The 13,479-nt window shown below is 40.1% G+C and overlaps 1 protein-coding gene across 4 annotated transcripts in view; it reads right to left on the bottom strand.

The window, feature by feature from the left end:
- map2 (microtubule-associated protein 2) overlaps nucleotides 1–13,479 on the bottom strand; it is an 80,127-nt gene that overhangs the window by 36,992 nt on the left and 29,656 nt on the right. For all 4 annotated transcript variants that reach the window (XM_086219919.1, XM_086219920.1, XM_086219921.1 and 1 more), the window contains one exon: nucleotides 6,954–7,077. The gene's annotated coding sequence lies outside the window, so the exon portion shown is untranslated. The remainder of the gene's footprint in view (nucleotides 1–6,953; nucleotides 7,078–13,479) is intronic.

Raw genomic sequence — 13,479 nt, 5'->3', positions numbered from 1 at the left:
AACCTAACAATATGACCCAGTTATCCAAGGTTCCACCGACTGATGCTGTTGACCTGAAGCGTGAACAGACGTTGCGTACAATGTATGTAAAAGAAAGCAATTTCTTCATCTGATGGTCTGGATTAATACACTGTATATATATTTGATATCAATCTCATTCTAATCAACATTGCTACCTTGGGGGAATTGCTTCAAATGCAGTAAAGATGCACACTGGGACTCAAGCATGAACTGAAAAGATTTTGGTGGTCAAAGGTCAAGGTCACTGTGACAGACACACCAGTTTTGAGTTGTGGCAACAACAACAACAAAAACAACAACAACAACAAAAAATCCCATGTCTTCTGAGATTCCATCCATCAATCCATCCGTTGTTAACCACTTATCCTGTTTTGGGTTGCGGGGGATGGCTGAAGCCTCTCTCTGCCGTCATCGGGCAAGAAGCGGTGTACACCCTGAACAGGTCACCATACATGACAAATATTTAACAAGAGTAGTCAGTATACCAATATCAAATAGTTTTTTTCTTCCTCTGCCTCAACAATCCAACATCCCCAGTCAGGCTCTATTATCACATGTATATACATTTTGGAATACTTATATTTATATATATATATATATATCTTGTCAATATCCCCCTAATCAATTCTATTATCAATCACTAAAATCTATAAAATTATGTTGTTGTCTTATTCAACTGGCACGTACTGAAGCCAGAAACGTGCCAGGACGTGTAACATGTGCACAGATGGCAGAGTGTATCGATTCAGTGATTCTGCTACGTTCACCTGCTGCATCATCCACTGAAGGAATGAGGAAGCAGTTGCCTTTTACAAGCATACTGAGATGGAGACATTGCAGTCATTTCATTTATTTACATCATACACAATATACTGTTTAAGGCGGGAAAGTGACATCTATATTCTCGTGAAAAGAGATTCAGTTATGCGAATAAACTAAAACCATAAAAGCCTTAAAAGTACAGTTCAATGGTCCCAAGACATCTATAAGATCCGTCCGAGTATTACTCCAGAAGAACTGATACGCAGAGGCAGATGGCGAGTAGAAATAACAGTACGGTTAAAACGGATGTGGTGGAACCAGTCCAGAAGTCTCCAGCTGTTGAGAATGTAAAAGTTTAAACAGATTTTAGTCACAATTGTTGATTTAAACTCTTTTTGAAAACACAGATGCTGACAATTTAACAACAAACACAATTTTTTCGGATATAAATTTTCCTACACACAATGAAACACAAAGCGCTTTACGCAACAAAAACGAGAATATTCCCACTCTTTGTCTCTGAATAAAAGACTGTAAAACCAGGAAGTGAGGAACACCTGAGGATGAAAGATATACAATAAACTCATAAGTAATACATCAAATATATTGAAAAGTACACATGAAAAACAATACGATTCTTAAAAGATGAAAAATGATACATATAAGTGGTAGCGAACAAAAATAATGAGGTGGCTAGTTTAAAGTGCGGTCAGAATTTGAGTTGAAATATATCAAATATGTCGACGCTCTGTTGTCTGTAGCCTTCAGTCACTGAGTTAATGCACAATACTACACACTAAACAAGCATTTTACATTCAGGAAGCTCAAGAAGACAGTAGCTGTGGAAAAGAAGGTCAGTGGAAGACTTTACCTTGAATAATGATACAGCATATAGTAACTTTCTTCTGCAAAATGTGTAGTATCTCAAGGCAACAACAAATACTGCATTGCGGGGGCATGTCTCCGTGCCTGTTATAGTGCCTTGACCTTCGACCACCAAAATATTTCAGGTCACCCTGGAATCCCTATGGATGTTTGTGGCAAATTTGAAGGAATTTCTTAGAGATGTTCCTGAGATTTCATTTTAACAAGGATGGGATGAAGGGACGGATGTAGAGACAAACAACTTGACAAAAAAAAAAAAAAAAAAAGCTTCATCCAACAGCTGTCTCCCCAAATGGCATTACAAGGAAAAGTACTGGACTATGTAACATTACAGGAGGTTAAGACAAGGGCTGAGATAAGTAGTTCACATGGAATCAAAGACCTCCATTAAAAAGAAACCAACAAATTTGTACAGAATTTTTTTTAATCAACTTATATCAGTGTGGCCCGAGAAGAATTCATAAACAGGCAACGTTGTATTTTTAGTCCTGAAACAGCTTTAACGCAGCACTATTCCAAAAAGGATTAATTTTATCTGTAAACATGAAACGCTATCTACAAATGCTGTGAAGGCAGCTATGGATATTCAGTTATGGAGACTGGCAGAGCTGAATTAACACTGACAGGCTGGGCTTCATTTTTCTTGCATTAATAATAAGACTTCTGTTGACTCTTTACAGAGCTCTAAAGGTAATGCGTCCTCAAACTGTATTTTTCATTCACTGGTGTCTTTTTCCCCCCCCCGTCTTAATCAAGGAGAGCTGGTACAGCACATTCACGTTCACACAGATTCACACACTCTGGGTTCAAAGTAGAACCACCACAGACTTTGATCAATGTCCTCTCAGCGGTTCTACAGGAGAAGTTCAATATTTGGGGTTAAAGGGATCCAGTTACCCGCTGAAAGGCACCTTAACAGTGACTATTGAGGAGGGGCAGTGAATCTATCACATTAACACACACCTTCCCCAGGGAGACACGATATGGATATATGGAATATGGATTACTGGTCCGGTCAATATGAAGAAGATATACCGACAAGGACACACGATTCACAGGTCACACCACACACACTTTGGGGTATTTACTTAGCATGAGGGTACATGAGAGACCCCACGGCATTTATATAGTAAATGGAGGGCAAACCTCTGTGTTCTGGGAAATTTGGTGCGACTGCTCAGACTTGTCAGCATGCAAAGGCACCAACGGCACATGCACATTTAGTCCTGTCTATGAATGAGAGAATTTATTCTGTGTCATGGCAGTCGTCTGAGAGGTGGATTTCTGCCAACAGGCTGCTGGTTAAACCTTTCAGACATAGTCCTCATCAGATGTGATCCCAGGGGGCCATGAGACCTTTCTGGAGACGTTTTCTGCTCTGAGAATTGTATGAACTTCTGTCGGTCACACTGATCACCTGGCTGGGCCTTTCTGCTTACTGAACAAAAAAACAAAACAAAAAAACAAAAAAAAAACCAAAGCACAATATAATCGTGTGTTTTAAACTGGATCAGGCTTTATGGAGAAAATATTTTCCTCCAGCTGCCCTGTCTCAACTCTCACAGTGTTTCCTACGGGCTCATTTAGCCTACTTGTGGCTGAAGTGGTTGCTAAACACTGCTAGCCGTACTAGCTTAGCATTGTACCTGTGAACCAAGACCATCCCTCTTGGTCACTGCTATTCAAGAACCACAGAAAATTAGGCAGGAGACAGAACTCAGCTGTTATTCATTGACAATCCTAAGGGCTCAATAGCCCATAACAAACATCCATTCAAAAACTGAGATTTCAAGTTTTAATGAGGTACTTATATTCGTCCCTCGTCAGATAGAGAGGATGAAGTGAAGAGGTGCGTTCTGCTGCAGAAGCTTTGTTCTTGTTTTTTTATTCATTTCAAGTCACTGTCACTTGAAGCCTGTATCACAATATGTGTCCAGCTTAAAGAGATGAAGCGGGACTGATAAACAGCCTGCCTCATTTTAGCGAACACATCAGCAATAACAATTCTCACCAGACAAGGTAATTGCCAAGCTAATTGAGTAGTCCATTTCTGATTTCTGAGGCTTTTATCTTTTTCTTCTTTGTCTGATTCCTTAGCCTCCGTTCACCTAGGAGTTTTCCTCCCACCAGTTATTTCTTCCTACCTCTACACCTTCCTCCCATCAAAGTTCCTCCTACTCACTCCTCCTCCTACAGCTTCCATCATCTTTCCCCTTACTCTCTCTCCTCATTTCCCTCCTACGTTCTGAACACTTTCACACGCCACCATCTCACTGTACGCGCATGTGTGTGTGTGTGTGTGTGTGTGTGTGTGTCTGTGTTTGTGTGAGTCACACAGATGCTGCATTGCAGGGCTCTCCTCTCAGGGCCATTTCACTGCAGGAGCAGGGGAGCACAGGAAAGGAGCTCAGGGAGGCACAATATAGTTCCTCTGTGTTCACACAGAAAGAAAAGCATATTCACATTGTGCAGCATGGATGCAAACATGACCACGTGATCGTATGCGTTTGTACAGACCAACACATCATTGGTATGTGAAGTGTGTTTGAGCTGCGTGAGTGTGGATTTGTGTTCACCAGAAGTGCAGTTCCTCTCTGTTTACCTCCAATAGTTTTTGTTTCTCTGCAACAGTTTCAATGCAAACCTGTTTCTAATCATCACCATCCTGATAAACTGTCTATATGTGATACCATCCCAATCTCTAAATGCAATTTTATCCATGTTGCAAGTCTCAAGTGTTGCTCGTAAGAATGACAAATTGTGATTTTTGTTTGCTTTTTTTAAAACTGGACTGGAAAGGTGTAACCATTCAGTTCCAGAGACTTGCAATACTTAAGCAAATCTAAATATTACGAATAGCATGAAACACAGGTTTAAACTTGCTCCTGAAAACAGTCCTTTCAAAACCTAGGACGACATCAAAATTCAGTACATAAAATGTATAATACTTTTAATAGTAAGCTGCTTGTTGTTGCTGATGATCCCGCTGGTGCTTGAAAATGTCAAGATGCTTGTGAAAAGAAGAACATTAAAAAAACAACAACAAGCAGTCTAGAATTAATCAATTTATTTAAGTACTCATATACAAAGTCATAGTACTTAAAAAAAATCTACTCAAAGGGAATCTTTTTTTTCTCCTCCTAATGAACACAAGGTGTGTGTGTGTGTGTGTGTGTGTGTGTGTGTGTGTGTGTGACAGAGTAAGAAAGAGAGAGAAAGAGTGACAGATTTATGTGTATGAGTGTATATGCCTTATATGTGTTACATTGCATGTTTTCATTTCTGTTTTTATACAAATAACAAAGACATCTGATGTATTATTGAGCTTTAAAGGTCTGGTAGATGGATTCTGTTTAGGTCTGTGCAAGGTGCATTTTCCCCCTGCATCCACACTTGATGCTAAGCTAAGCTAACCTTTTATAAAAATTGGACAGGTGTTAAATTCCTCCGCTAACTCTCAGCCAATCAAATCATCAAATAAATATATTTTCCAAAATCATTCCAGCCAAAGTGATGAAATAAACACATTTTCCAAAATCATTCCTAGTACCTCTTCAACACGTAGACAAAACTACAAAATAGAAAAACCCTTGTTGGTACAAATGCTGCAGTTTTGAAAGAGAAGAGCAAACTTTAGTTTTGGGCTTTTATTCGTGATAATGGGTAAAGATTTTAACTAAGTGGCCTAAAAATGTGTTTATCATTCCATAAAAGAATAGCAATTAGTGCTAATGACTCATTTTATGACTCAAAGTTAATTTATTCAAATGGGAATCAGGAGAGGACTTTTTTATTAGTATTTGTTACCTCAAGTCTTTCTTTGATGGTAACACATCACATCATGCCCGCGTGATCATCTTCAACCCTGCCAGCTACACATGAACACAGTGCCGTGTTGATGAGGAGGACAAAAACAGCACTAAATTTAGAGATGAGACTTTAATGTTCTGAACAATGACATTGCAGAAACAATGACTGCTTGTGACTGCACAGGTGTTTGGCTGTATAATGGGATAGTTACAACCTGTGTCAGTCTGCTGCTACACAAAAATTATAAGGCTGATTGTCCAAACTTAGTGGTAGGATGTAGAATGGACCAAGGAGGAAGCTGTTAGATTTTAAGGATCATTAGTCATTGTGCCACCTGGTGGCGACTGGAAATTCCATGGATTTTTTATACTTCGATGTACTTCTCCTTGTGGGTTGACAAAACTTCACATAGTCCCGGCCTGAAGATGTTCACAAGCTGGGTTTAAGTCATAGATATCGTGAAAAAAAGATCACGATTTTCATAGCAGACCTGATGATACTATGGAACAAATGAGGCATCACACACTTGAAAAACCACTGTAGGACGACGTGCAACAAGCGCTTGTCTCGTAAGGCTTACAAACACTATGACCAAAATATTTGGTTTCTATCCGTCCACTGATTTATCTTAATAGATAAAGATTTGGATGAAAATAACTAGAAGGACAAGCCACCAACTCATCTTTGTTCAATAAACACAAAGTATACAGCAAAGACTAATAATAACAACAACCAAAAAAATGGAACTCTGTCTATGCACAAGTGCAGAAAACAAAGAGAAGCCATGAAAGCGTGACTGCCCTTCACCGAGCCTTGCTGCTGATCGTCTCACTAAAGCAGCTCTTCTCTTCCTACTCAGTACCCACTTCCCACTCACAGCTTCTAGCAGCCTGCACTCACATGTACATCCACCCACACAGCCATTTTATTTGTGGAGGTAACAGACATTCTCTATCTCTCTCTATCTCTCTCTCCCTTAAATGTTCTCTTTCTGACATGCACATTGGTAATCTGTTAGAAAGAATGCATATGAAGACAGAACACAGATTGTTTGAGGGTTTGGCTTGTTTACTTGTTGTTGTTTTTTTGCTTCTTTTTAAAAAAAAAATCCATTAACGTACGCAAGGCCACTATTCTTATATTTGTGCATCATAACAATGTCTCAGTCGTAATAAGCATATTTGCCAAAGGTGATTTGAACTCTTGTAACATAGCATTATTGTAGTTGTGGGAGTGTTAAGAAGACTTCCATGAGCGTAACAAACTCTGAAAATGTATCGGTTTATGTGCTGTAAGTTGACCTCTCCTTTGGCTGACAGGTGAGGTGAAGCTAATGTTGCTACATGTGCCTTGTGGGGCAGGATAACAATTCGTATCATTCGAGGCAAATTATTGACATCCAATGTGAGCTTCCAACTGCTTGTCTTGTTATGTTTATGAGCAATTTCCAAAGAGGATGTAGCAGTGGTCTTTACCTGGTTAGCTGGTGTTGGACTTTGGATGACGACTCAAAGACGGAGGCAAAAAATGCGTCCTCTCTCAGAATGACAGGCTGTCAGAGGAGTAGTGAAAGCCAAGAGTCCGGCTTCCTAATCAAACCTGGAATTAATGAAAACAGTTGAAACTGATCAATAATATTAGGACCGATCTACATAATGAGGGTAGAACCTAGCAACATCTAGCAATGGAGTTGCAGCCCCTCAAACTAGGAGTCCCCAGGGTTAATGCTTGAGTCCCAAGAGAGGATCATGTCAATAACAACAAACAACATTTACTTTTAAATGAATATACATTAATTAATACACTGAGAACTTCTCCCCAGGGATCAATAAGATATTTCTGATAAATGAATATTCACATTCTCCCTTTAACCTGCATTTTGTCTGATTTAGAATGAACATGATCAGTCATTTGATTTAACGTGACAGCGAAATCCTACAACAGTGAGGGCGGGACAAACGTGAAAACAAAACACTTCAGTGGAATCACATGCTGAAAGATACAAACACTTGTTGTTCGTCAACTGATCCCAGATGGATGCGTGGTATTGTGGTGGAATAGTTAACACACACACACACACACACACACACACACACACACACACACACACACACACACACACACACACACACTCACACACACACACACAGGTTTAAAATGGTGCCATCTGAAAATCTATAGAAGATGAAGTCAAGTCAGAGGTATGGCAGAAGCAGAGGGAGGAGGTCATACACCCCAGCAAATACCCAGGTACTGCACCTCACTGAATCCTCAACTCTTCACACAGGCACTGTTGAATAAATCAGTATTATTTTCAGACACACATGCATCTATGTTATTTCTCATCAAATTATTTTTGTACTTCAGCCCGCTGACTGCAGAACTCAAGCGATTCTAATTAGCTCTGCAAGTAATTAAAATTTCATTTTTCCTTAAAATAACTGGAAAATGAAAGCTCCATTTTCGAATATTTGAATAATAAAAGCCATACTCAACAATTACAAGCAAAATTAAAAAGATGAGCTCCAATTTCGACTCAGATGAACACACTTGCCTCGTGTTCACAGGTTTTCTGAGCGGTGTCCAAAGTTCTGTCTTGTCTCTAAATGTGTCAGAAGATGTAATCGCACTTCCCTTCTGCAATTTGAGGCCAATGAAGGGATATTTGATTCAAATAATTGTCTTTAACATGTATGTTCTGAAATTCCTTGTGGTTTTACTGCAGTATGTGGAACTAATCAAGTACTGCAAGCAGAAGATTTTCCCCTGCCTGCAAGTGTAACAAATTCCTGCAGTTGTAGTTATTTCGTTTGTGGGAAATGAGGTATTACATTTGTGGTAGGCAAGTGTTATTATTTTTGGGGAAATTTATTACGTTTGTGGGAAGTTACAGCACCTCGACAGCTCTGGTGGTACGGGTTGCTGGTCATAATCAGTCCAGAGTTATGTCATGCTGCTTTTAATATCTTATGGACATTTTTGGCTGAAATACGGCAGCAAGGCGGCATTTGAACGTTGAGATAAATGGGCTGATGGGCATTAACAGCATAGTCCTTTGAGTTGTGGGCTCTGTAGAAGAAATGTCCAGAGTCCACAGGAGGTATGCGATCAGTCTGAAGACTTCTGTCTAAGTCACAGCTCTGAAGTCATTAAGGAAAGTAATTCCGGCCTTAGTTGGGACTGGGACGATGGTGGGAGCTTTGAAACAGGGTGGCATTCAGAGATGGACATTGAAAATTCAGGAGAAGAATGGTAAGAGCTGCCTAGTGGTTTTATCGCTGCATTCGCCAAACCCTGCTTCCTAAATAACACTATTTCTAAAGGACAAACGTAATAGCTCTAATTTGCGCTTGTATGATGAAGGTGACTCACTGACACCAGCATGGAAAACCTTTGTGCTACCGCCTCCACCAAGTCCTGCAGTAAGTAAGTGCAGTGACTACTTAATAATGATAACATTTTGAATAATACATTACATAATATATCTTTATTAACAGAGAGTTTGGGCTTCTGTCTTTCTAAAGGATCAAAGCTGAGTGAGTCAGCAACACCAAAAGCCTTTTCTTAAACGTATGAAAAAAATATGTCTGATGTTTCCTCTGAATGAAAGAGGAAGTGGGAGTTCTGCAGAAGACAGGCAGTAAAAATGAACCTTGCAAGCTTGGGTTGCTTTAAAGTAGCACTAGCCTGATAATCTGACCAAACGTCTACGATCAGAATGTACTGCTGAGGTGTAACATTATAGAAAATGCACTTCCTGTGTTATATTTCCAAAATATAATTTGGTAAATCTTATGATTTTGTCAGACCTGGCTTTGAAAAATGCATTCTGAAATGTTCGTGATCGACATTTTACTGATTACCGAGAGTCCCTAATAAAACTGCAAACTATGAATGTCATTTTACAAAATATTCTAAAAAGCTGTTCGAACTTTTCATCTTAAATATAGCATTGCTGGAGCTTAAGTGCTACCATTATACACCACCATGTGTTGAAGTACTGGCGTGCAACTTTTTGTGAGTCATTAAGCATCCATTGTCCCGTGAGTTATCGCTTAGTGACAACCACTGCGTTCATTATTTTGGCTCTTTGTTGCATTCATTCTTAATATCTTTGGATGAAACATCATCCAACAAATGTAATGTTTCATTTGAGCCCCTGAGTGCTGTTCAACTGGTCCAAAACTTCAGCGTTAATTCAGCTCACAATTTAGTAATTTCAAACCTAACAAAACCAAACAAATCTTAACATGAATTCCTTGTCAATCATTGAGATTATTTACCAAGATTTAACCAGAATAGAACTCAAGCATTCCGGCATAGTCCCATGCTGCTGTCAGTGATATCTTACGACATTCCGCAACGGGAGGGAATGTCACAGTAACCATGCTATCACAATACTTTGCCAACAGTCACACCAATAACAGGATGCAGCTACGATGTGATGTCCATATATTGCGCAACCATTCATCTGCAACACCTAAAACATCTGTGGAAATACGAGAAGATGTAATAACCCCAAAGACGGCAAAAAGCTGGAATGGTAGATTTATTCACTAGCTAGTGCTGTCAGTTGCTCAGAAAAAAAACACACAAAAAAACTGAGATGGAGGATTGTATAACAAAGTACATAACCTGAGTTCTGACTCACACAGACTGACAGGTACAATAAACAACTTGTCAAAATGCTAACCCAAACAGAAATGGGCAAATGTGTTTACAGTGCCAGGATATCATCATCAAGAACACGCTCAAGTGGGATAAATTCATCTGAAATTTCCCCCTACATTTGCCAAATGATCAACAGGTTATCTGGGATCTACGGAGTCTACTTTTCATTAGATTTTCTATTTAATGCCATTAGGTGTGTTATTACCACACAAACCTCTGGCTCAGTGGCTCTCCTGTAGCTACCATGTGGCTGCCAATGATTTTACCATCCATGCTTCACCCTCCGAAGTTTTTTTTTTTTTTTTTTTTTGTGAACATCTGGCCATGCTTCAGTTAGTGATTTCCCAGCTGGTGTGAGGTATTGACAACTAATACAGAAATGTAATCTCTCTATAGTAACACTCAAACACACAAGAAATGAGAAGGGAAATGCGGACAAGCTATTACCCCCTTCCTCATTGTGAGGGTCTTCCATAACACACATGCCCAGGTACAGATCGCCAAGGCATTAACACATAATGAAAGTGCTTTGTTCTGTCCTGTGGGACTGTAAAGCTGGCCGCCGCGTGTCAGCACATATTTGATGCAGACTGCAGGGGGTAGTGTGTGTGTGCATATTTCAAGGGACCAGATTTTTTTTCCCCTGCTTTGAAAATGCGTAGAACTCATATATTTGCTATGTCACTTGACATGGGTGACAGGCTAAAATACCTTATGTGTGCATTCAGAAAGGGAAGCTTGTGGATTATTCAGCAATGCTGTCGAGCTGGATTCTAGAAGGTCTGAATCTGAGTGATGTGGTTCAAAGTAAGTTTTCATTTTTAATGAGCGTGTTCGCTATAAGCTAACGCCTTTACCTCTTCTTGTATCATGTGTCATAGAATCATTAACTTATATTGCTTGTCCATATATTTTATGGCTTTTCTGCCTTTTAAATTCCTTAAAGATGCATACATTACAGCATTTATTACATTAATTTACAGTATGCTAGTCATTCAAAAATGATGAAATAATGCATGGAAAATGCAAGCCATGGCAATGCAACGTCTCTGTGTGGAGGATTTTTCCTTTTCACAGTCGGTCATCAGCCTACTATAGCATCCCATCTCCCGACACCTAATGACCTGGAAAGGTGCAGTTGATATCCTCATAAATCTAGTAAACATGGAGCCAGAAATCTGAATTACTTCCAAAAAGGAGGTTATGGGATAATTCCATCCATGTGTAGGATCACGCAAATATTATTATTTCCAAACATGGTGGCGGGGTGGAGCATATGCCAAGAATCCACTGCATTTTGGGGCAGATTCGGACCACAGAGCAGATCCAGGAATATATATATTTTTTGGAATCTTCAAATATGTGTGATGGGCCTTTAGATCAACCATCAGGTGGAGGCTCACAGAGAGGTAACACTGTGTTTTTGGCCTCCATAGATCAAGGCCCGACCACCACACACTTGCAAGCTCGTAATCCCCCTCCCTCAGGCCTGGCTCCAGGCAGGTCCCCCAATTTGCCACTTCTAGGTGAGGTGGCTGCACCCACAACGTGATCAATCACCAGGGTGCCACAATCACTCACTCTGCTGAGCTCTCATCTAGGATGACTTTGCCTGGGAAGACCAAACAGGGACGGCCCAGTTGCCCACAGCAACACAGCTCCAAGAATCACAGGAACGTGTAAACCCCCTCCAGCACAAGGTGGCCAATTCCCAGAGAGCACAGATTTGTCATTAATTGACATCAGTGTCTGCTGGGCAAGTGATGATTTTCCTCTAGTAGCCTTTCATTTATCATCCCTCTCCTCACTAACCTCAGAACCCCTAGAATGAGTGAGTGTGTGTGTGCGTGCCTGTGCGAGTGTATGTGCTTATGCAACTACCAGCTTTGATCATTACGGAAGTTGATATCAAGCACATTCACACTGTGCCAATAGGCTCTAAATATGGAATTTTCACATGACAAGACGCCTCAGAAGCACAGTTTCTTGAGTGAGATCGGCATGAATGAGCACCTCATGGAAACAAGATCAGTAGCTGGTGAGTTTTATTGACTGTATGCAGACGCAGCAGTGTCTGGAGAAAATAGCTCCTGCCTGAAATATTGAGATACTGTTTGCATTAGACACGCTGCGGTTTTAGACTTGTACACTCAAAACCATTCTCCTCTTCATTTTTTTTTGGGGGGGGGGGGCAACCAAGATGTGTCGAGGAGTAACGGAATACACTCCTCCAACAGAACGGTCACACACTCAGTAGCTTGGAGGTATCACTGTGTCTCCTAAAGGGAGTGCAAATAACATCCTTCTAGCACTGTTAGGGTTCCATCACTCAATACATCCACAATGTAATTTGGCCCCTTTTTTGTTTGCTAAAGAGCCGTGAGTTGACTAAAACTGTTGTAGAGGATAAGAAGATTAGGATGGAAAATTAATTCCCATTTTTCTGGTTATGTGGCCTATTTTGTACATGTGTAACCAAATAAAACAGCCACTTAAAAAGAGGGGGAATTCAGTGAATGGTTGGGTATTTTTTACGATATTGCACTGAGACAAGTGATTTTATTTCAAATTCAATGACGGATGATGATAAAGTAGATCATTTCATGATTCTTGTCTGATGTGAATGTTTTTTGGAAATAAGAAACACATAAACAATACAAAATTTCAGTCTGCATCACTGGTAGCACCGGAGGAAAAAATGTTAAATACCAGACAGAGGGTAAGAGTGAATGAATTGTGCAGTTTCAGAGTTTTCCTTTTGTTTATTCTGATTCTCATTGTTCTCCATGCAACATGACTACGTACTGGCAGTCAGAGATTTCACTGGCTTCAAACAGAGTAAATCATGTTTTCACCGAAGAGTTGGGTGACCCTGACTGAAGCATTTCTGATTTGCAATATTTTTTTAGTTGTTCTTTCTAATCCTTTTGTGGACTGGGGCTACCACCTGAGGTATTAATCTGGGAGCCTCTCTAAGGCCCAAATCTTTCACACTGACGTTTCACTCAATATGGAAGATGTAGCTTTCAATAGAAACCGCCAGACAACAGACACATTCTCAGTGACTTTCAGGTATAATATGTTGGGCTTCATAATATTTCAGAATGTAGGGTTTCCAGTACAGTCAGACAAAGCTGCATATGCATAACAAACTAGCTGGTGGGTGGTTTTCATTACATTTCTTGATCATGCCATAGGTATGAGTGTTGTGATAGAGAGCGCAAAGGACGCTGAATAGCAGCAAGGAGAGGAAACCGAAATAAAGATGAAAAGAGATGTGGAGGAGAGATGGTCAAGAAGCGTGAGGGGAGGAAGGAAAGAACGAAAGAA

The sequence above is a fragment of the Aulostomus chinensis genome, chromosome 12, assembly GCF_037954235.1.
Source record: "Aulostomus chinensis isolate RoL2024-O1b breed Wild chromosome 12, RoL_Achi_v1.0, whole genome shotgun sequence".
In the NCBI taxonomy this organism is placed as follows: Eukaryota; Metazoa; Chordata; class Actinopteri; order Syngnathiformes; family Aulostomidae; genus Aulostomus; species Aulostomus chinensis.
The sequence above is the reverse complement of the archived record's forward strand: the minus strand, read 5'-3'. Positions and strand labels throughout refer to the sequence as shown.